Source organism: Hemitrygon akajei, chromosome 11, assembly GCF_048418815.1.
Source record: "Hemitrygon akajei chromosome 11, sHemAka1.3, whole genome shotgun sequence".
Classification (NCBI taxonomy): Eukaryota; Metazoa; Chordata; class Chondrichthyes; order Myliobatiformes; family Dasyatidae; genus Hemitrygon; species Hemitrygon akajei.
The window spans coordinates 30,803,046-30,825,359 of NC_133134.1; the positions used below are offsets into that span (position 1 = coordinate 30,803,046).

General features: G+C 44.5%; 1 protein-coding gene across 2 annotated transcripts in view; it reads left to right on the forward strand.

The window, feature by feature from the left end:
* iqck (IQ motif containing K) overlaps positions 1 to 22,314 on the forward strand; it is a 91,261-nt gene that overhangs the window by 635 nt on the left and 68,312 nt on the right. The window lies entirely within an intron of this gene.

Here is a 22,314-nt window from a genome sequence, read left to right on the forward strand (position 1 = left end):
TTTCTGGCCAAGACCCTTCATTAGTATCTGCTGAGTTCCTCCAGTATTTTTAGTATATTGCTGTGTAAGTCTGGAATTTTATTGTGTGCACTTGGCATGCAGGTGTGGGGTCAGGCAAACAATACAGGCAAAACTTTATTGAAGAAATACATTGCCAATTTCAGAAGGTTTGGGTTGGGTTTAAAACTTAGCAATACAGTGTAGTGCGGAGTAAGCCCTTCTGGCCCATTGAGCCAAGCCGCCCCAGTACCCCACAACCCCAATTAACTCTGAAATTATCATTGGTAATGACCAATTACCCTACCCAGTACATTTTGGACTGCAGGAGGAATCTGGAATACCCAGAGACAGCTGATGCGTTCCAAAGGGAGGATTACAGAGAATCCTTACAGAACGGCACTAGAATTAAACTCCAAATTCCGGAAAAACCCCAAATTGTAATGGCGTCACACTACATTCTCACAGTGACCACGTGGATTTCCTCCTATCGTCCAAAGGCTTACCATTTGGTAGGTTAATTGGTCATTGTAAATTGTCTTGTGAATAGGCTAGGATTAATTTGGTGGTTGCTGGGTGGAGTGGCTCAAAGGGCCAGAAGGGCTTATTCCACACTGTATCTCAATAAATAAATACCCATTACATTGCTGTGGTTATAGGCTACTCTGATGGAACATGAGGTAGTGTCCTTCTAGTCCGTGTTTGGCCTCACCTTAGCAGTGGAGAAGGCTGAGAACAGACAAGTGGGAATGGGAAGGGTGGATAAAGTGACGTGCAACAAGAAATCAAAATAGCCATTACATACAGGACATAAGGGATCTGCGAAATAGTGGCCTAGTCTACGCTTGGTCTTGCCAATGTAGAGGATGTGATGTTGAGAGCACCAAGTGCAGTAGATGAGGATGGAAGAGTGTATTTCTAACCTGGATGGGCTGTCTTGCTCTGTGGATGGTGGTGAGGGAGGAGGTGAAATTACCAGTATTGCATCTTCTAAGGTTACAGGGTACAGTGCCAGGGAATGAACAGACCAGGGAGTCATGAAGAGAGTAGTCCCTGCAGAAAGCACCATCCATCATCAATAACTAACCCCTCCTACACCCACCCCTCCATCCAGGCCATGTTCTCTTTTTGTGCTGATATCGGAAAGGAGGTACAGGATGCTTAACTACCAGACCACCAGGCTCAGGAACAGTTATTACCATTCAACTATCAGGCTCCTGAACCAATGTGGATAACTCCATTCACCTCAACAATAAGCTTTATAAAATCAGTTGTAGATGAGTGTGTCCCCTCAAAATCATTCGGAGTCTTCGCCAACCAGAAGCCTTGGATGAACCATGAGATCTGCCATCTGCTGAGGGTCAGATCAGATTCAAGTTTAAGATCAAGTATTCAAGTTTGGTGTCTAAGAAAGTTACAAGAAGTCCAGGTACAGTCTCCAGAAAGCAGTCCCATAGGTGAAGTGGGAATTCCAGACTAAACTTGAATCAATGAGTCAATGAAGGATGCTCAATGGTTTGTGGCAGGGCTTGAATGCTATCATCTCTTATAAAGTAAAATCAAGCGATATAGGCGACAACAGGGTTTCGCTTTCAGATGAACTCAATGCCTACTATGCTTGTTTTGACCATCAAAACATGAAGGAACCATCAGAAACTCCCACAGCCTCCCCATGATCCTGTGATTTCAGTCTCTGAAGCCAACGTGTGCGAACAGCCTTCAGGAGCGTGAATAAATGAAAAGCATCTGGTCCAGACAGGGTACCTGGCCAAGTTCTAAAGACCTGTGCTGATCAACTGGCTGGAGTGTTCACTGAGAATTTTAACTTCTTATTTCACTAATCTGAGGTACTCAGCTGCTTCAAGTAGACTTCACTTATACCAGTGGCTAAGAAGAACGTGGTAACCTGCCTCAATGACTATAGTCCAGTAGCACTTACATCCACAATGATGAAATGTATCAACTCCTGCAGAAGAAGCAACTTGGATTCGCTTCAATTTGCCTACTGGAGCAAATTGTCCACAGCAGATGCCATCTCATTGGCTCTTCACTAAACCGTGAAACATCTGAACAGCAAACATGCATACATCAGGATGCTATTTATTGACTAGAGCTTAGCATTCAGTACCATCATCCCCTCAAAACTAATCAATGAGCTTCAAGGCCTTGATCTCAATACCTCCTTATGCAATCGGATCCTCGATTTCCTCACATGCAGACCCTAGTTAGTTCAGATTGGCAATAGCATCTCCACAATATCCATCAGCACAGGTGCACCACAAGGCTGTGTACTTAGTCCCTGCTTTACTCGCTTTACACTTGTGACTGTGTGGCTTAGCACAGCTCTAATGCCATTTTCAAGTTTGCTGATGACATCACTGTCATAGACCAAAGGTGAGAGAATGAAAATCTGACTTGATTGGTGCTCCGACAACAACCTCTTATTCAATGTCGGAAAGACCAAGAAGCTGATTGTTGACTTCAGATGGAGGAGACCAGAGGTCCATGAGCCAGTCCTCATCATTTCAGAGGACCTGTCCTGGGCCTAGCAATTAAGTACAATTATGAAGAACATAAGGCAGCACCTCTACTTCTTTATATCTGAAACTTTGACAAACTTCTATAGATGTGCGGTGGAGATTATATTGACTGGCTGCATTACAGCCTGGTGTGGAAACACCAATGCTCTTGAAAGGAAAATCCTACAGAAGATAATGGAAATGGCCCTAACCATTACAGATAAAACCCTCCTCACCATTGAGCACAATTACATGGACCATTGTCACAGAAAAGCATCATCAAGGACCCCGACCATCCATGCCATGCTCTCTTCTCACTGCTACTATCAGGAAGAAAGTTCAGGAGCCTCAGGACTCTTACCACCAGGCTTTGAAACAGTTATTAACCCTTAACCAAGGCTGAATCACTCAACTTCACTTGCCCCATCACTGAAATGTACTCACTTTCAGGGACTCTTCATCTCATGTCTTTGATATTTATCACAAATTTATTAATTATTGCTTTCTTTTTGTATTTTCACATTTTGTTGCCCTTTGCACACTGGTTGAATGCCCAAGTTAGTGTGATCTTTCATTGATTCTGTTATGGTTCTTCTTCTATGGATTTAATGACTATACTTACAAGAAAATGAATCTCAGGGTTGTATATCGTGACATATATGTGCTTTCATAATAAATTTACTTTGGACATTGAACTGATTCCAAAACCTATGGACTCACTTTCAACGACTCTAGTCAAGTCAAGTCACTTTTTATTGTCATTTCGACCATAACTGCAAGTATAGTACATAGTAAAAATGAGACAACTTTTTCCAGGACCATGGTGTTACATGACACAGTACAAAAACTAGACTGAACTACGTAAAAACAACACAGAAAAAACTACCCTAGACTACAGACCTACCCAGGACTGCATAAAGTGCACAAAACAGTGCAGGCATTACAATAAACAATAAACAAGACAATAGGGACAATAGTAAGTTGTCAGTCCAGGCTCTGGGTATTGAGGAGTCTGGTAGCTTGGGGAAAGAAACTGTTACATAGACTGGTTGTGAGAGCCCAAATGCTTCGGTGCCTTTTCCCAGTTGACAGGAGGGAGAAGAGTCTGTATGAGGGGTGCATGGGGTCCTTCATAGTGCTGTTTGCTCTGCGGTTGCAGCCTGTAGTGTAAATGTCCATAATGGCGGGAAGAGAGACCCCGATGATCTTCTCAGCTGACCTCACTATCTGCTGCAGGGTCTTGCAATCTGAGATGGTGCAATTTCCGAACCAGGCAGCGATGCAGCTGCTCAGGATACTCTCAATACAACCCCTGTAGAATGTGATGAGGATGGGGGGGTGGGAGATGGACTTTCCTCAGCCTTCGCAGAAAGTAGAGACACTGCTGGGCTTTCTTTGCTATGGAGCTGGTGTTGAGGGACCAGGTGAGATTGTCCACCAGGTGAACACCAAGAACAACTCATGCTCTCAGTATTATTCAGTCATTCGTTCATTTATCTCTTTCCTTCTCTTCTTTTGTATATTGGTTGTTTGTTTTGTTTGAGTGTAGTTAATCATTGATTTTATTGTATTTCCTTTTTCTGCTGTGAATGCCTGCAAGAAAATGAATTGCAGAGTAGTATGTGGTGACAAATACAGTATGTATTTTGATAATAAATCTACTTTGAAATTTGGATATAAGAGTAAGGAGGTTAAGGTACAACTTTATAAAACATCATTTAGCCGTATCTAGTATTCTATACAATTCTGGATATCACTCGATAGGATGCATATCACTGGAGAGAGTGCAGTGGTTTATCTGAATATTGTCTGGGGTAGAGCATTTCCTTTACAGGGAGAGACTTAATAGGGTGGATTTGCTTTCCTTGAATAGAGGCTGAGGTATTGAGGTGTAAAGAATTATGAAGAATATAAGGGAAATAGCAACAAACATTTACCAAGCTAAGGTTTCCAAAAACCCGAGTTCCTTTTTAAATTTAAGTTAAGGTTAGGTAAGGCATAGAATAATTGGAGATAATCTAAGAAGGAATATTTTGCACACACATTTGGTGGAGATCTAGAACACACTTTCTGGGAGAGTGCTGTAGAGATTTACAGTCATATCATTTAACAATAATGTAGCCAAGCACTTGAATTGCTGTTGCATGGAAAGCCCTAGACCCATTTGGAAAATTGGATTAGTATAGATGCATATAGTTATAGGAATCAGAACTTGGCCGTCAGGCCCATGAAGTCTGTTCCAAAATTTGAACATAGCTGATATATTTTCACTCTCAACCACATTCTCCTGCTTTAACCCCACACCCTTACTATTCAAGAAGGTATCAACCCCTGCTTTAAGTATACTCACTGATGCCTCCATGGCTGGCTGTGGCACTGAATACCACTGATTCACCAACCCTGGCAGAAGAAATTCATTCTTGTCTCTGTTCTGAAGGGGTGTCCTTCTATTCTGAGGATGTGCCGTCTGGTCCTAGACTCCCACTGTTGGAAACATCTTCTCCATGTGAAATCACAAACGAGAGAAAATCTACAGATGCTGGAAATCCAAGCAACACACAAGTTGCTGGAGAAACTCAGCAGGCCAGGCAACATCTATGGAAAAGGACACAGTTAACATTTCAGGCAGAGAAACAGTTTCAGCTTGAAACGTAGACTGTAATTTTTTTCCATAGATGCTACCTGGCCTGCTGAGTTTCTCCAGCATTTTGTGTGTTTCTTCGTGTGAACTCTGTTTATGCCTTTCAAGATTCAATAAGTTTCAATGGGATCCCCTCATTTTTCTAAACTCCAGTGAGTATAGATGCTGAGTCTTCAAATGCTCCTCATACATAACTTTTTCATCCTTATTACTGGATCAACTTGCAAGTTAACCTTCAGGAAATCCTACACTAGGACTCCCAAGTTCCTTAACACATCTGATTTCTGAATTTTTCTTGGTTTATAAAATAGTCTATGGCTTTATTCCTTCTACCAAAGTGCATGACCATACACTTCCTTACTCTGTATTCCATCTGTCATTTCTTTGCACATTCAACTAATCTGTCCAAGTCCTTCTGCAGTCTCCCTACTTCCTTAACACTACCTGTCTTTCCCTCTATCTTTGTGTCTTCTGCTGACTTGATCCCAAAGCCATCAATTTGGTTATCCAGATCATTAACATATAACATGAAAAGTAGTGGACCCAGCACTCCCTTGTGGAACACCACTAATCACTGACAGCCAACCAGAAAATGGCCCCCTTATTTCCACTCTTCACCTTCTGCCCCAACTGCCAATCCTCTGTCCATGCTAGTAGCTTATCTGTAATATTATGGGCTCTTGTTTCATTGTCTCAAGAATGGCACCATGTTAAAGGCTTCCTAAAAATCCAAGTGAAAAACATTCACTGAATCTTCTTTGTCTATCACTTCCTCAAAGAATTTCAATAGAATATAATAGTCAGCATGGGCATGGCTTGGCTGGATGAATGGCTTGTTTCTGTAATTTTTGACTAACTCTGCAACTAGAGGCATTACCAGTGAAGTTCACATCCCGAGTTATTTTCAAGATGTTTCCTCAAAATGCAACAGACAATCAAAACATTTAAGTGTAGCAAGTATAGCATTTACGATTGTGTGGGAGTGTGATTTAAGTACTAGTATGGATTGAAAACTGGTTAACATTTAGAAACTGGTAGTGAAATTAAACAGATTCTTGTCAGGTTACAAAGCTATGTAGGTTTTTTCTCTTCCCAGCTATTCTTAATCTTTGTCAGTGATTTGGGCAAGGTGTTTGAATGTAACACTTGCAAGTTTTCTAATGTCATGATACGAAGTGGAAATGTGAGCTTGATGTAAACAAAGATTTATCAAGAGGATACAGACAGGCAAAGCAAGAGGCAAATAGAGGACAATGCAGGAAAAAAAATCTGAGCTTATTTCTTTTGGTAACATTCAATGGTTCCTCTACTATCTGTTAGGGCACTGGAGCAGGGATTCAATCACACACCCAGTACTGTGCACACAGTGATATTAATTGAGTAACAAATCCCAAGGTGCAAGCAAAGTAAGCATCAAAGTTCAGGCAGAGATCAAAATAGCCAGAGAAATCAAAAAAAACCAGAATCAGCAAACAGACAGACACAAATGTTAGACAGGCTCAGGAAAACTCACTGGCACAATCTGGCAACAAACAGGTGAAAACATGAGACTAAAATACACTGAACAATAAACAGAGAGGCAGATGATAGGTGGAGCTCAATGAGACAGAAGTGGCAGAAAAACAGGTAATAATGAGAAACAGGTGAGAGGCAGAGTACTCAGTAATACAGGGGCCGGAGTAGAGCAGGAGCAGGAGCAGGAGCAGGGAAAGGAGCATGTGGGGTATGCAAACAAACAAGAGCACATGGCAATACAAAACCACAGAATGATGGCTGGGAGGAAAACACACAAAAAGACAAAGTTCAACTGAAGGTACTGACACGATCAGAGAATATATACAGTACACAATCTGAAATTCTTATTCTTTGCAGATATCCATGAAAAAGAAGAAAGCCCCAAAGATTGAATGACAGAAAGACGTTAGAACCCCAAAGCCCCCTTTCTCCCCACCCCATGCAAAAGCAGCAGCAAAGCATCAACCCTTCCCCTCCCCTATTTGTTCTGGCTGGAAGCATCAACACCTGTCTTATGACAATGTTTATTCAAACTCATGAGAACTGGGAGAGAGAGGGGGAGAAAGAGGGAGAGAGAGAGGGTGAGGGGAAGAGAGAAAGAGAGAGAGAGAGATCCGATCTCCTGTGAGGCCTCGTTTGGTGACAGTGGCAAGAAAATGGTCATCCACAGTGGCCGCACAAGGCCTCACCCCAATGGCCACTCCTGGAGGTATTGAAAATAGCTGGTGGGTGAGCTCCAACAGTGGGAATCCACCACTGTAAAGAACCACAGTTTGAGTGCAGCTAGAGATCATGGACTCCTACAGGACACCAGCCACCTTGAAAAGTAGAGACATTAAGGAGAGGAATTTAAGCTGTTTTGTGGATGAGATAGAAGAAGTCACTCTCTGGTACCATTTTAACTTGCAGTCTCTCACTAACAAGGGAGAGAGAGGAGTCACCCTGATGCACCATCAATAACTCTTGGAGACGTGAGGCAAGATATAGGCTTTTATTGGCTGGAAGAAAGAACAAGCAGCAAGTGACCACCACACAACATCCTGGAGACTGAGGCCGGGGCTGTGCCTCCAATCGCCTTTATACTGGGGTCTGTGGGAGGAGCCACAGGAGCAGTCAGCGGGGGGGGGGGGGGGGGGGTGTCCAGACAGGTATATGTAGTTCACCACACTCCCCTTCCACAGCGAGATAGGAGACCAATGATATATTTTTAAGGAATAGATTTGGAAATTTTGATGCTCAAAAAACCTAGGCATTTTTGTACATTAGTCTTTGAAAGATAATATGAGTCTGCAACTGACAATTTGGAAGGCAAATTATGTGTTGCAAAATGATTTGAGTGCAAGAGTAAGGATTTTATATGTTAATAGGTTTTAGTGAGACCACAACTAAAGTATTTTGTTTCTTTGAAAAGCAGACCAATGCACTTGAAGATTCACAATAATGGTTATTGGGATAATGGGTCTGTTACATGAGGAGAATTGTACTAGGCAATGGCCACTATTTTGTACAGTTTAGAATTATTGAGAGGTAATTGATATTTAAAATTCTTGATGGGGTCATCAGGGTAGATGTGAGGAAGATGTCTCCTCAAGTGGAGGAGTCCAGAACTCAGAGGTAGCATCCCAAGCACAAGTGGTAGGCCATTTAGGGCTAGACTGTATAGTAATCTTTACAGGGTGAAGAACCTGTAATTGAATTTTGCAATGACAATCACATATTAGTGGTCTGCCTTTCTACTTTTGACGGTATAATGTGGTAATTTTTGGTATGTATTGGTGTATCAGTGAACTAGCTGAGTCATGTAATACACAAAAATACAACTGCAGATGCTGTGGATCAAAGAATATGTACACAGTGCTGGAAGAACTCAGCAGGTCAGGCAGCATCCGTGAGAAAAGAGTAGCCAACATTTTGGGCCGAGATCCTTCATCAGGAATGAGGGGGAAGAGAGGACCGAAGGCCAGTAATAGAGATGGGGGAGTGGGGAGGGCCTAGAGGCACCAGGTGGAAAACCAATCAGAGGAAAGATAAAGGGGGAGGGGGAGGGGATAAGCATGAAAGAACTGGAGAGATAAAGAAGCAGAAAGTTGGAAGGGGAGAGAGGCAGAGAGGGACCTGGGATAGGGGAAGGGGAAAGAGGAGGGGGAGGGAATTACAGGAAATTGGAGAATTCAGTGTTCATACCACCAGGCTGGAGGTCTACATCAGCAAGACCCGACGCAGATTGCGGGACCGCTTCGTCGAGCACCTATGCTCCATCCGTCACAATAGACAGGACCTCCCGGTTGCCACCCACTTCAACTCTGCCTCTCATTCCCATCTAGATATGTCCATACATGGCCTCCTCTACAGCCATGATGAGTATGAACTCAGGTTGGAGGAGCAACACCTCATCTACTGTCTGGGTAGCCTCCAGCCTGGTGGTATGAACATTGAATTCTCCAATTTCCGGTAATTCCATCCCCCTCCCCTTTCCCCTATCCCAGGTCCCTCTCTGCCTCTCTCCCCTTTCAACTTTCTGCTTCTTTATCTCTACAGTTCTTTCATGCTTATCCCCTCCCCCCTTTATCTTTCCTCTGATTGGTTTTCCACCTGGCGCCTCTAGGCCCTCCCCACTCCCCCATCTCTATTACTGGCCTTCGGTCCTCTCTTCCCCCCATTCCTGATGAAGGGTCTAGGCCCGAAACGTTGGCTACTCTTTTCTCACGGATGCTGCCTGACCTGCTGAGTTCTTCCAGCGTTGTGTACATATTCTCTGAGTCATGTAATAGATAGTTAAAAATTTTAGAATTTACTGTCATAAACATAATACTTATAGAAAATAAATGGATCCTAGAAATTTCAGCTTAGATTATTAGTGTACAGACATGTAACGTGCTTTTTAAAATTTTGAATCTGTTAAAACATTCATATTCTTTACTGACAGTAATGCTTTAAATACTGACAGTATATACTCGTAACAGAATTCTTAATTTCTAAATTTCATTAGAGCAGGCCACTTTATTTTTAGAAAAATATGTCATTGGAGGTATTAGCCAATCAAAGTATCAAATTAATGTTTAGGTATTGGACCTATATGAACTTGGACACTTAGACTTGGTGTTGAGGATAATATACCTGGATTAGTGCACCAAAAATTGGTGAAATCTAATCTCTAGGCAAAGCTTCCAAGAATGAAGTGCCAATGAACAGTATTATTTTTCTAGTTATTTGTAATCTTGCTAAAAGATCAAAAGTAAGCACAATTGCAGACTTCTTGAAAAATTTTGCTTTTGTCTTGCATTAAATTCTTTAAATTTATTTGCTTTTCTTTAAGTTTATTTGCTTATTTGCAATTTGAAACCCTTGCTGATGCAAGGCATTGGGCATCCTACTATGAGGCTTCAAATTTCAGTTTTTTAAAAACTGACAAATAAAATTACATTTGTATGAATAACTAAATTATTTTAATGCATACTTCACAATATTGATCAGGGAAATTAATTACCATATACAGTGGATTCCTGTTAATTGGGACATACTGGGACCAGTACATTTTGGCCAAACTAAGCGACTGCCTCAATTAGCTGAAGTTTCATGGAAAGAGTTAAAAAGGTATAAAACAGATAAACTACCATTTAACCCTGAGTAACGAAAATATATTTAAGTAAAATACAGAACAAATTAGAATACTATCAATACTACTGCACTTCTATAAAACTGTGTATTAGTTCCTAATAGTTATCAATAGAGGAATTCATCCAGTGTACTATACACTGGCACATTCTTTCAATTAACTGTAAATGAACAAAATCAGCACAGACACCTAGTATGATAATGGGGACTGCCTTCATCCAATTTTCAACAATTGCATCCTCCAAATCTTCATTTTAATTGTAACATTCAAGATGATTGTCGATACCTTCAATTTCTTTGTAGTTTCTAACTTGTTGAAGTAGTAAAATCATTTTACTTTCACTCCCAGCTTTTTCTGGAATCTCCAAGCCTGAGTGCCTGAAACCATAGTGAGCAAAACCCTTCTGAATTGTCTTACTGCTTATTTCTACCCAATTATCATTATTTATGTTCAAAAAGCAGTGATTTTAGTCAATGATAATATTATATAATGATTATGGTAAACATAATTGATGCTGTTTAAAAACTGTTAGCTCTAATGTCTACACAATTGTACACATCTGATGCTAGTTAGAAACTGTTCGCCAATAAAGTGGCACAGTGTCCCAAATAAACAAAGGGAATTCCAGCTATTCTATGATTAATTTTCATTCTTTAAAAGTGTCCCAAATAAGCGAATGCCCTGATTAACTGATGGCCCAATTAACCGGAATCCACTGTATTCCTATTCCTAATTATAATGTCAGTTATCTGTATGCAGCCTGTTCAGTTTCTAAGACTGAGAATAAACTGTCATTATGTTCCCAACAAGAAGAAATGATCTTCATGTTTAATGCAATTTGAAAATTAAGTATCTCCTAATTGTCCTCTGGGCTTCTTTGTTGTTGTTGAAACAGTACCTTGCTTCATGGCCATCGATCAATAGTCTGTATGGCTTCAGGTCCTTTGTGCAATAACAGAAGCTCTTAATCGATGATGAAAGATCAATAACTTGAAGTGTGAACTCCATTTCTCTCTTATAGATGCTGTCTGATTTCTAGGCATAGATTCAGTCGATGAAGTGACAATGAACAACATTATTTTTCCTTAGTAACATATTTTCCAGTTATTCATAGTTTTGCCAGAATCAAAGCAAATACAATTGTAGACTTCTTGAAAGATTTTACTTTTGTCTTGTATTAAATACTTTAAATTTATTTACATTTCTTTTGCTACTTGAAATCCTTGCTGATACAGGACATATACAAGAATATTCCAAGCATTTTAACTTATAATTTAACATTTCCAATATCTTGAGACTTTTTTGCTTTACTGCTCTGAACCAATGTTTTATTTCAGATTTTCCCAAGCTGTAATTTTCTATGTTCATTTACTCCTACCTGTCAGCCTTTTAAGAACTTTTCGTTATTGTATATTCCTATCCTAACTTCTTTTCTCCTTCTGCAATGTCACCTTGCATATAACCTCTTTCAGCTCCATTTACCACTGTATATTGTTAACTGATTGATCTTTCAATCTCCTCTGCTTTCTCTAAACTTCCTACTGTAGTGCAGCTGAAAGATTTTGAGATTGTGTTCCCTTTACCAAGACAAAGACTCTGTTGACATTGCCAAAACTGTCAGCTGGATTCCGGTTGACCCTTCTCAACATGGCAGTTCTTAAAAATGTTGTACTGTCTGTGGTAAACTATGTATAACTGTCTGGACACGCCCCTCTGCTGACTGCTCCTGTGGCTCCTCCCACAGACCCCTGTATAAAGGCGATTGGAGACACTGCTCCTCCCTCAGTCTCCGAGATGTCGTGCTCCCTTTTTGCTGTTAATAAAAGCCTATCGTTCACTTCCAGTCTCTGAGAGTTATTGATGGTGCATCAATTTTATTAACAGCAATTTTAAAACATGAGAGCATTTTACGACCCGACAGATTGGATCTCGACCCTCAATCCCAGGAAGCCGGCGACACTTTCGAACTCTGGCTAGCATGCTTTGAATCGTACCTGGAGGAGATTCATGTGACTGAGCTTGCCACGATGCGCAGAGTTCTCCTCTCCAGGGTCAGTCCAAGAGTCTACTCCATGATCAGGGACCAAACGGACTACCAGGGCACGCTGGATGCCCTCAAAAGACAATACTGGCGGCTGGTGAACACCGTCTACGCAAGACATCGCTTAGCGACACGGCAGCAGCGGGTCGGAGAGTCGAGCGCTGAGTTTCTCCGGGCCCTACAGACACTCGTGCGGGCCAGCGATTGCAGGAGGCTGACGGCGGAACAGCATGCAGAGCTCCTAGTAAGAGACATCTTCGTTACGGGGATCAGGTCAGTGTACGTGCGCCAGTGGCTGCTGGATCACGCCGATCTTACCTTACATTCTGCGATCGAGCTGGCTGACACGCTGGAGGCCGCTCTGCACAACGCTGAAGCTGTCCAGGCACGTGATCTCCCGCCAGCCTCGTGGACGCCGCAGACCCCGCAACCCGCCGGCAAATCGACCTCAGCTGCTGCCAGTCGCGAGTCCGTGAAGTCCCTGCAACCCACCGGTGTATCGACCATGGCTACTGCCAGTCGCAAGTCCGTGCAGTGTTACTTTTGCGGACTCGAAAAGCACCCCCAAAAACGCTGCCCGGCCCGAGAAGCTACCTGCTCCAGCTGTGGAAAGAAGGGCCACTTTGCCAAGGCCTGTAGGTCCAAACCACGAGCGAGGTTGAGCAGCGCTGTGTGCGAGGCATGGAGCTCGACATCTTGCCCCCCCGCCACGTGCGAGGCATGGGGGTCACCATCTTGGTTGCCGCCATCTTGCCTGCCTGCCACTTGCAAGGCATGGGGGCGGCCATCTTGGTCAGCATCACCTCGCACCTCCTCCAAACCACGGGTGTTTACCGGGTACCAAGACGGCGATTCAACTCTGGCCTCCGTGACCCTTGACCAAAGCGCTCCACACCAACTTGCAAGGTCAATGATGGACATCCTGGTGGAGGGGCACAGGACTAGCTGCCTGTTTGACATGGGCAGCACTGAGAGTTTTATTCACCCGGACACGGTGCAATGCTGCTGACTCGTGACACGGCCGGTAAGCCAGAAGGTCACCATGGCTTCTGGATCGCATTCCACAGACATCCAGGGGGGTTGTGTAGTGACACTAGTGGTGCAGGGCACAGAGTATCGGGACTTTGTCTTACTGGTCATGCCGCAACTGTGTGCCCCTGTGCTATTGGGGCTGGACTTCCAGAGCCACCTGAAAAGTGTGACAATGGAGTATGATGGGCCCCACCCACTAATCACTGTCAGAAATCCTCAGTTCTGCGGGACTTCGTCATATACCCCGCTACTGACCACACACACACACACACACCGACCCGCACATCCCACCCCACACCATGCCGACAGCCACGCTGCAGACACCACTTGCAGCCTCTCCACCCTCAAGATCCCTCCCCATCGCTGTTCGCCAACCTGATCCCTGACTGTAAACCTGTGGCAACTAAAAGCAGGAGGTACAGCGTGGGGGACAGGGCCTTCATTAAGTCGGAGGTGCAGCGGCTGCTCAGGAAGGGGATCATTGAGCCAAGCACAAGTCCTTGGAGGGCCCAGGTGGTCGTTGTTCGGACCGGGCAGTAAAATAGGATGGTCGTGGACTATAGCCAGACCATCAATAGGTTCACGCAGCTTGACGCGTACCCCCTACCCCGCATCGCGGATATGGTCAATCAGATAGCTCAGTACAAGGTGTACTCGACCATAGACCTAAAATCCGCTTACCATCAGCTCCCCCGCCCGGAGGACCGCCTCTACACCACCTTCGAGGCTGGCGGCAGGCTCTATCGCTTCCTACACATCCCCTTCAGTGTCACAAATGGTGTTTCTGTCTTCCAGAGGGAAATGGACCGGATGGTGGACCAGTGCCAACTGAAGGCCACGTTCCCATATCTGGATAACATCACCATCTGCGGTTACAACAGGCAGAATCATGACACCAACCTCCAACAATTTTTCCAAGCGGCCAAAGCTCTTAACCTTACCTATAACAGGGACAAGTGTGTGATCGGAACCACCTGACTTGCTATCCTTGGGTATGTCATGGAGAACGGAGTCATTGGCCCTGACCCCGACCGTATGTGCCCCCTGTTGGAACTGCCTCTTCCCACCCCCCTCAGAGCCCTCAAACGGTGCCTGGGCTTCTTTTCCTATTATGCCCAATGGATCCCTCACTACGCAGACAAGGCCTGCCCCCTGGTCAAGTCCCCTCTCAGCCGAGGCCCGCGCGGCCTTCAGCCGCATTAAAGGGGACATTGCCAAAGCAACGATGCATGTGGTGGATGAGACCATTCCCTTCCAAGTAGAGAGTGACGCCTCCGACTTTGCGCTGGCTGCTACCCTCAATCAGGCAGGAAGGCCGGAAGCATTCTTCTCTCGTACCTTTCAAGGTACTGAAATTCAGCACTCCGCGGTGGAGAAAGAAGCCCAGGCCATAGTGGAAGCTATTAGGCACTGGAGGCACTATCTCGCCGGCAAAAGGTTCACCTTGCTGACCGACCAGCGCTCAGTTGCGTTCATGTCCAGCAACCAACAGCGGGGCAAAATCAAACATGATGAAATTTTGAGTTGGAGAATCGAACTCTCCACCTACAACTATGACATCCTGTACCGGCCTGGGAGGCTCAATGAGCCCCCTGATGCCCTATCCCGGGGAATATGTGCCAGCGCGCAGCTCGACCGGCTATACGCCCTCCATGCAGATCTTTGCCACCCTGGGGTCACCCAGCTTTCCCATTTCGTGAAAGCCCGGAACCTGCCTTACTCCCTTGAGGAAATCAGGACGATGACCAGGGACTGCCAAGTCTGCGCTGAGTGCAAACCGCACTTCTACCGTCCTGAAAAGGCACAACTTAGCAAGGCCACCCGCCCCTTTGAGCGACTGAGTGTCGACTTTAAGGGCCCCCTTCCCTCCACCAACCGCAATGTGTACTTTCTTAACATAATTGATGAGTATTTGCTGTTCCCCTTTGCCATCCCCTGCCCCGATAGCACTGCCACGTCCGTCATAAAAGCCCTGCACCAGCTCTTCACTCTGTTCGGATATCCCTGCTATATCCACAATGATAGAGGGTCCTTGTTTATGAGTGATGAGCTGTGCCAATACCTGCTGGCTGGGGTATTGCTACTAGTAGGACCACAAGCTATAATCCCTGGGGGAATGGACAGGTGGAGACTGAGAATGCCACGGTGTGGAAGGCCACACTCTTAGCCCTTAGGTCAAAGGGATTGCCGGTCTCTTGCTGGCAGGAGGTCCTCCCCGAGGCACTCCACTCCATCCACTCCCTGTTATGCACGTCCACCAATGCCACCCCTCATGAGCGATGCTTTTCTTTTCCCAGGAAGTCTGCCACTGGGACCACCCTGGGATAACAGTTTAGTTGCAATAGTGAGTTAGGAGCACTTGATGTTTGTCCTGATATACGTCCTTGGGAATGGTCCATATATCAGTGTATACTCATTTACACAGTTGCTCAAATGAACCTCAACAAGGACCCTTGTAGCCTTTTCTTGGTCTTCTTTGTAAATACATTTTCTACAACAAAATAAGTGAGGTCTCATCTTCATTGCAGCTGGCCCAAGGACAGCATGCATTGTAAGTGTAACTCCGATGGGGAGGGCACCTCCCATTGTCAGCCAAGTAACATCTTGATCTTGTCAATGAGTTCTAGCAATGAGGCATTCTGCCAAGTTGATTTTACAGTCTGGTCAGGTTAGCATCTCACAGATTCCACTATTTCCTTCTCCTGCAGTGCCTCCAAGATATTTCACATTGACTACCATATGATGGACTTGTGGTCAGACTTGTTTTTCTGAATCGAACATTGTACCCTTGCAACACTGGAGGCAGATAGAACAATTCTGTGTAACATTCTGTGACACTTGCTTGAGCTTGCTTACTTAGGTTTGACATTGATGCACCATCAATAACTCTCGGAGACGTGAGGCGAGATATAGGCTTTTATTGGCTGGAAGAAAGAACAAGCAGCAAATGACCACCACACAACATCCTGGAGACTGAGGCTGGGGCTGTGTCTCCAATCGCCTTTATACCGGGGTCTGTGGGAGGAGCCACAGGAGCAGTCGGGGGGGGGGGGGCATGTCCAGGCAGGTATATGTAGTTCACCACATTCACCCCCCCCTTTGTTTTAAAAGAGAGTCCCCATGGGGCGAAGTTTCTTACAAGTATATTTACAGGTTAAGTCTATCAGGTGGTCGAATCTGTCGCTGCAATCTACGTAGCACTGGCTGTGATTGCACAGGTGCCGGTGGTGATTGCACTGGGGACGGTGGTTGCGCTGGTTCTGGCCTGACTGGAGGTGTCAGCCCACTAGGCGTCAGTGATCCCTCACGTGTGTGCGAGGCGCCTGGTATATGCATGTGCGAGGCGCCCGGTATGGGAGTGTCGTAAGGAGTCTGTGTAGCACTTGGTGTGCGCGGTGTCACCTCGGGTACAGGGTTCATAGTTACCGTGGAGTGTTTGGGGTAGTGGTCTGCTGCTCCTGCGGGCGCCAGGTCGCGGACGGAGACCGTGTCCTCCCGCCCATCAGGTAAGACCACATAGGCATACTGGGGGTTCGCATGTAGTAGGTGAACCCTCTCGACCAGCGGGGAGTATTTATTGCTCCGCGCATGTTTCCGGAGCAGCACTGGCCCTGGGGATGTCAGCCAAGCCGGTAGGGTGGTCCCAGTGGCAGACTTCCTGGGAAAAGAAAATAGGCGCTCATGAGGGGTGGCATTGGTGGACGTACATAGCGGAGCGGATGGAGTGGAGTACCTCAGGGAGGACCTCCTGCCATCGAGAGACCGGCAACCCTTTTGACTTAAGGGCTAAAAGTGTAGCCTTCCACACTGTGGCATTCTCCCTCTCCACCTGTCCATTTCCCCGGGGATTATAGCTCGTGGTCCTACTAGTAGCAGTGCCCCTAGCCAGCAGGTACTGGCGCAGCTTGTCACTCATAAAGGAGGACCCTCTATCACTGTGGATATAGCAGGGATATCCGAACAGAGTGAAGAGCTGGCGCAGGGCTTTTATGACGGACGTGGCAGTGGTGTCAGGGCAGGGGATGGCAAAGGGGAACCGTGAGTACTTGTCGATAATGTTGAGAAAGTAGACATTGCGGTCGGTGGAGGGAAGGGGGCCCTTAAAGTCAACACTCAGTCGCTCAAAGGGGCGGGTGGCCTTGATAAGTTGCGCCTTTTCAGGACGGTAGAAGTGTGGTTTGCACTCAGCGCAGACTTGGCAGTCCCTGGTCATCGTCCTGATGTCCTCAAGGGAGTACGGCAGGTTCCAGGCTTTCACGAAATGGTAAAATCGGGTGACCCCCGGGTGGCAAAGATCTGCATGGAGGGCGTATAGCTGTTCGAGCTGTGCGCTGGCACACGCTCCCCGGGATAGGGCATCAGGGGGCTCATTGAGCCTTCCAGGCCGGTACAGGATATCATAGTTGTAGGTGGAGAGTTCTATTCTCCATCGCAAAATTTTATCATTTTTGATTTTGCCCCGCTGTTGGTTGCTGAACATGAATGCAACTGAGTGCTGGTCGGTCAGCAAGGTGGATTTGCTCGCGGGTGGCGGGGTCTGCAGTGTCCATGGAACCGGTGGGAGATCGCGCGGCTGGACAGCGTCAGCATTGTGCAGAGCAGCCTCCAGCGTGTCGGCCGTCTCGATCGCCGAGTGTAAGGTAAGATCGGCATTTTCCAGCAGCCGCTGGCGCACGTACACTGACCTGATCCCCGTAACGAAGGCGTCTCGTACTAACAGCTCCGCATGTTGTTCTGCCATCAGTCCCTTGCAGTCGTAAGCCCGCACGAGTGTCTGTAGGGCTCGGAGAAACTCCCCGCTTAACTCGCCGGGTCACTGTCGCCGCGTTGCTAAGCGATGTCTTGCATAGACAGTGTTCACCGGCCGCAGGTACTGTCTTTTGAGGGCGTCCAGTGCCCCTTGGTAGGTTGGCAGGTCTCTGATAAGGGAGAATACTTTCAGACTTACTCTGGATAGGAGGATTTTGTACATTGTGGCAGGCTCAATCACTGGAATCGCTTCCAAGTATGATTGGAAGCATGCAAGCCAGAGTTCAAAGGGAAGAGCTGCTTCTGGAGCTTGGGGGTCCAAGTCTAATTTTTCCGGACGTAAAATACTCTCCATGTTTTAAAACTTTCAGTCAATAAAATTGATGCACCATCAATAACTCTCGGAGACGTGAGGCGAGATATAGGCTTTTATTGGTTGGAAGAAAGAACAAGCAGCAAATGACCGCCACACTACATCCTGGAGACTGAGGCCGGGGCTGTGTCTCCAATTGCCTTTATACCGGGGTCAGTGGGAGGAGCCACAGGAGCAGTCAGCAGGGGTGGCGTGTCCAGACAGGTATATGTGGTTCACCACAGACGTATAGCTTGTTGCAGCCACATGCAAAGATAACCGTCAAGACAAAGGCAAGTTGGTTATGCTTTTCTCCTTTTGGGAACTTGTGCACATTCCATTCAGGATCTCCAGATTAAACAGGGGAAAAAGCAGAGTATGGGCCACAAGTGCACCGACACTCAGAGCACATCACACCAGGTTACCAGGTTCCTGCCATTCATCGAGGAGTGTCACTCCCACGATCTCAGTTTTCCTTTAAATTTGCCTATCCAGATCACTTTTGTTACACGCCTTGCCCCTCCCCCCATATCAGAACCCCGCACCTCCAGGAAGTCAGATGATGATGAAGAACAGTGAACTGTTGCTGAAAAGCAAAGCCTCGCTCTCTGTGTAGTTGATTCTGGTCCCCGATGCCAACTCAAACTGGCCGCAGCTGCTAATCAATCTGGGGAATAACCTTGGATCCGAGCAGAAGTTAGTGATGCACAGGAGGCTTCAAACATTACTCAGAGCAAATTCTATAGAAATCATTCATAAGCTAACTGCAAGTCCTTTAAGATTCCCTTTAAATAATATATTTGGGGTTTGCTGAGAGGGAGTTTGTATTCAGCCTGCAGCTGAATGGCTAATCTTTAGCAAGCGATTAATACATGGCAGTAACCATAGCTTTGGATTTCATTTTGGTAGTAATATTATTAATTTGCAGACTGATTTAAATCATAATTGACCTGCTCTGTGCAGACAGTTACATCAGTACCTTTCCCAACATAGCACTGGAATAACTTGTACTATAAAGGTGTCATGTATTGCACACAAGTTATATTGAATTGTGTTAACAAGTAGCACTCTAACAATGGTTGCAATGCCACTGAAATTTTGTAGCCACAACATCTTTAACTGTACATTTAAATGGTATTTATATTCTGGAACATTCTGGAATATTAGACACCAGAGTGTAAACTTGCCCATTTTATTTGTATTATGCATTATCATACATTTCCCAACACTGTATTCCATCTGCCACTTTTTTGCCCATTCTTCCAATAAGTCCTGCTGCAATCGCATTGTTTCTTCAGCACTATCTATCCCTCCACCTTTCTTTGTACCATCCACAAACTTTGCCACAAAGCCATCAATTCCGTTATCTAAATCATTGACAAACAATGTAAAAAGCAGTGGTCCCAATACTGACACCTGAGGAACACCACTAGTCATTGGTAGCCAACCAGCAAAGGCCTCTTTTATTCCCACTCGTTGCCTCCTGCCAATCTGAAGCCATGCCAGTATCTTCCCTGAAATGCAATAGGATTTTCTCTTGTTAAGCAGCCTCATGTGTGGCGCCTTATCAAATGCCTTCTGAAAATCCAAGTAAATGACATCCACTGCCTCTCCTTTGTCAACCCTGCTTGCTACGTCCTTGAAGATCTCTAACAGATTTGTCAGGCAAGATCTCCCTTTACAGAAACCATGCTGACTTTGACTTATTTTATCATTAGTCTCTAAGTACCTCGAAACCTCATCCTTAATAGTAAATTCTAACACTTCCCCAATCACTGAGGTTAGGCTCATTGGCCTATAGTTTCCATTTTTGTGCCTTCCTCCCTTCTTAAAGAGTGGAGTGACATTTGCAATTTTCCATTCCTCCAGGACCATGCCAGAATCAAGTGATTCTTGAAAAATCATGACCAATGCATCCGTTATCTCTTCAGACTCTATGGGCCAAATGGCCTAATTCTGCTCATATATCTTATGGTCTTAGTCAGGAACACCAGTCAGCATTATTACAGTTTAAGAATTAAGATTATTGTCAAATTATATAGACAGGAAGTTTGATAAATTCTTTAGGAGATGAGATAGATTGTAGTCTATTAATCTCAAGGGAATCCTATGATTTAAATGTAAGCAATTTAATATTTTAATTATTACTTGATGAATGTTTCCTATTTTTGTTATCCAGTGATATCAGATGAGATACGAAGCTGTTAAAGTCAGTTTCTCCTGGTGGAATTGATGGGGCACAGTATTTAATAATGTATGTTTTTTTTAATGCTGCCAACTGTCTGACCTTGGACACTGCCTTTGTTTTCTTCAGCGTCTCTTCAGATTATAACCTAAGGGTTGCATTAATGTTATAAAACACAGAATCCCATACCCAAACAATTATAAGTTGGCAAAATGCACAATTCCACATGCATTATTAGTAGGGACATAGAATGGTTTGCTGCTAATCAGTAGGATTCTTATTGGATCAAAACATGTAAACCCAGAAAATGTCTTAGTTTAGAGATTTATGAAATCTTTAAAAAAATGCAGGCATTGCTAGCACTAGCACAAATCCTGCATTTATTGCCCATAGGAGAATTGAAATGAGCTGCTCTCTTTTCAATGCTGCAGATAGTTCAATGAAAGTGCTTCCACTAAAACTTTCGGTAGGGACTTCTAGGTTTTTCAGCCAGTGATTCCAATGAAAGAAGGATGATGTTTAGTTCCATTTAACAGTCTTCAAGTCATGAAGTAATCTGTGTAGGCAAGCTGAAAAATGACAAACAACATTCAAACCTGAAAATTGCCATCTCCCACCACAGGATTTCTGATAGCCTCCCACTGAGATTCAATGGCGTTATCATCATCAAATTGTGAGCCATAAATTCCTGGAAGTCATTATTGACCAGAAATTTAACTGGACCCACTATTTAAATACTAGAACAAAACCTTGTCCAAAGCTGGGTTTTGCATGATGAGTGATTCCTGGTCCCTTTCTCTTGCTCCACAACCTGTACAGTCTTTCCACAATTTTCAAGGCAAAATTCTGCAGTGTCAGAATGCCACATCAGTCAAGAAGGTAGATGGTGTTCAGGGCATAGCAGGTGACTTGATTAAAACATATTAAATTAGGATCAGGGAAGAAAAGTTCAGCACTTTGAGCATGGTCTGCCTTTCAATATAATCATGGATGATCATCTAAATACTAGATTTTCTACTATAGTCTCCCTGTCTCTTTATCAATGTATCCTTTATAACTTTCACATACAGTATAGAAATTTATTTGCTGCCTTAAAAATGCTCATTGACAGCCACTCCAGTACAAATTCCACAGCTTCGCCACTGTCTGAAGGAAGAAACTATAGCTCATTATCATTCTAAATGCCTTGATTCAAATTGTGAGAGCATAATGTATCATTCTATACACCCCAGCGAGGGGAAACATTCTTCTTGTGTACCTAGCCTTTTAGCTATCAATTTGGTGGGTCAGCAGCATCAGTGGGAGGAAAGAAATTGTCATCATTTCAGGACCCATAGATGTTGCTGGACTTGCTGAGCTCCATATTCCAGCATCTGCAGTCTCCTATGTTACCATCAGAATTTAGTAAGTTTCAATTAGTTATCCTCATTCTTATAAATTTTCATGAATACAAACCTAGTAAATGTGATCTCTTCTTGGATGGTGGCTCTGCCATCAATATAGTGAGAATTTGCTTGCTTTCTTTATGGCAAGTATATTCTTTCTTAGGAAAGGAATTTAAAATTGCAGGCAACATTCCAAGTGTAAGCTCATCAAATCCCTGTAGAATTTTAGCGGGATGTCTTTGCTCTGTAATCAAATTCTTTTGGTATGAAAGTCAATATGCT